Source organism: Capricornis sumatraensis, chromosome 12 (genome assembly GCF_032405125.1).
Source record: "Capricornis sumatraensis isolate serow.1 chromosome 12, serow.2, whole genome shotgun sequence".
Taxonomy (NCBI): Eukaryota; Metazoa; Chordata; class Mammalia; order Artiodactyla; family Bovidae; genus Capricornis; species Capricornis sumatraensis.
Genome location: NC_091080.1, coordinates 19084233 through 19086765, shown reverse-complemented (window position 1 = coordinate 19086765; position 2533 = coordinate 19084233).

Here is a 2533-nt window from a genome sequence, read left to right as displayed (position 1 = left end):
ATTAATTTTTATTTGTCCTTATAATCATTCCTGTAGCATCTTATAGTACTCATGGGTTAATTATACCAGTGTTCCCTCCAAAACTCACTAGTTTTCCTGAAGAACTAGGTTGACCTGAAAGAAATAGAGAGGTATTTCTCCAACAGAGATAGATTTATTCAGAATCAGCAGAGAATTGCAATTCAAAGTGCAACCATGATGAATCATGTGCAAGGCCCTGCACAGAAAGGGAAGGAGAACTCTTTTACTGAGGGGAAAATGAAACTGAGAGGCTCTCATCCAGTGGCTTTTCACTGGCCCAGTCCTTGCCAGGAAATAAGAGGACTCTTTCTTTTTCCTTTTGGACTCTGTTGTATTTGCTTCCCAGGTGGCGCTAGTGGTAAAGAGCCCACCTGCCAATGCAGGAGACATAAGAGATGGGTTCGATCCCTGGGCGGAAGATCCCCTGGAAGAGGGCATGGCCACCCACTCCAGTATTCTTGCCTGGAGAATCCAATGGACAGAGGAGCCTAGCTGGCTACCATCCATTGGGCTGCAAAGAGTCAGACACGACTGAAGCGACTTAGCATGCATGCGTGTAGTCTCAGGACTTGAGAGCACCCCCTTCTGGTCTCCCGACCCTATATAATTGACAGTTTTGTTTATTAATATTTTGCAACTACCATTGAGGGTGTTGCTGTACATATAAAGACAAAATGAATAAGAAAGAAAACCTGAAAGGCAAATGGAGTGACTAGTTTCTTAAATGAGGCAGCCATGGCACACTAAGGGAAAAATTACCCCCTGGTATATTACTGGTTTTCCATTTTTTTGGTTCTACCGTTGATTTTGTCATTGTAGAAATCACTCTAAAGCTGTAAATGACAGGCCCAACCACATGACCTTGATGTATGGCTCTTAGGTCTATTATATGACTAGATTTTGACTTGTAAGTAAATGTGTGCACTAGCCTTTCTCTCGGAGAAGGCACCCCACTCCAGTACTCTTGCCTGGAAAATCCCATGGACGGAGGAGCCTGGTAGGCTGCAGTCCATGGGGTCGCTAAGAGTTGGATATGACTGAATGACTTCACTTTCACTTTTCACTTTCATATGGGGTCGCACAGAATCGGACACGACTGAAGCGACTTAGCAGCAGCAGCAGCAGCAGCCTTTCTCTGGTATCCATAAAGAAATTGATAGGACCATTCCTAATATTTCAATAAATGCATTTTTCTTTTTTCTTTTCAACTTTCTTGGAAGGCACAAAATACTTTTTTGTTGTTGTTGTTCTAAGGACAGTAGATGTTAGACTTCCACAGCGGTACAGGCACAAATCGGGACTTCCCTAGGGGTTCAGGTGGTAAAGAATCTGCCTGATCGAGACCTGGGTTCAATCGCCAGGGCGTTGAGGGGGGGATCCCCTGGAGAAGGGTACAGCTTCCCACTCCAGTATTCCTGCCTGGGAAATCCCTTGGACAAAGGAGCCTGGCGGACAGTCCATAGGGTTGCAAAGTGTCAGACACAGCTGAGTGACTAACACACACACACACACACACACACACACACACATCACAGTGCTTGGTTTTCATGTTTGTGACATTTTACTCTGTTATTAAACATGCATGTTTTTACATGATACTGGGAAAGGATGGCTCATTTGCAACCGGGATTCAACAGAGGCAAAGAGGGAAAATTCCAAAGGTCAAGGAAGCATTGGGCCACTATTCTCACCAGAGAAAAATAGACAGTGGATCCTTTTACCAAGGCCAGAGCTGTCAGTTCCTGTGTAAAACACAATGCAAAAGAAGAATACCCTAGAGGTGCAGATCTAGATAGAAGACAGGAAATGACAAGAACCAACTATGTAAATGTTCCCTGAGGGAAAAATATAAATGCAAAAGTACAGGAATTGAGGTTTAAAGAGCTTTTTCTGACTGTTATTTTAGAAAAGCAAAAGTGAAAAACAACATGTCCATTCCAAAATGGTTCCTGACAACACTTAAATAATAAAATGCTTGCTGAAGAACTGTGAACACCTTCCCATGGTATTCCTGTTCCCCTTAAAAACAAAGTCAAGTTATCTTGACACCTAAGCAAGTTGTTCCTTAAAGAGGATACAAGAAGGCTCACTGTGGTTTCATATACCTCAAAGTTTATTTGACTGAATATTGGAAAGTACCTTAAAAATCAAGCAGTTATGCTAGCTTAGTAAAGAAAATCACAACAGATGTCACATGACTAATTGTGTTTTCCATGCTTTCAAGAAAAAAAAAATGTGTTAATAGGGATATGCCTAAGGTCACCTTTCCTCAAATTAGAGATTAAATTATGTATTAAAATACTTGAACATCTGTGTTCTAAAATATATACATTCTAGTTCTCTTAAAAACTAGATATATGCTAGCATGTAGATATATGCTACTGTTTGGTCTTATTTGAAAGAAATAATTAGCTTCAAAGACATAAAATTAAGTTTTCAGGTTAGCCTGTTAAAGTCCAGTCACAACTGACTTGAGTGTGAACAATATTCTTTCAACTGTATCTCGGTGAAT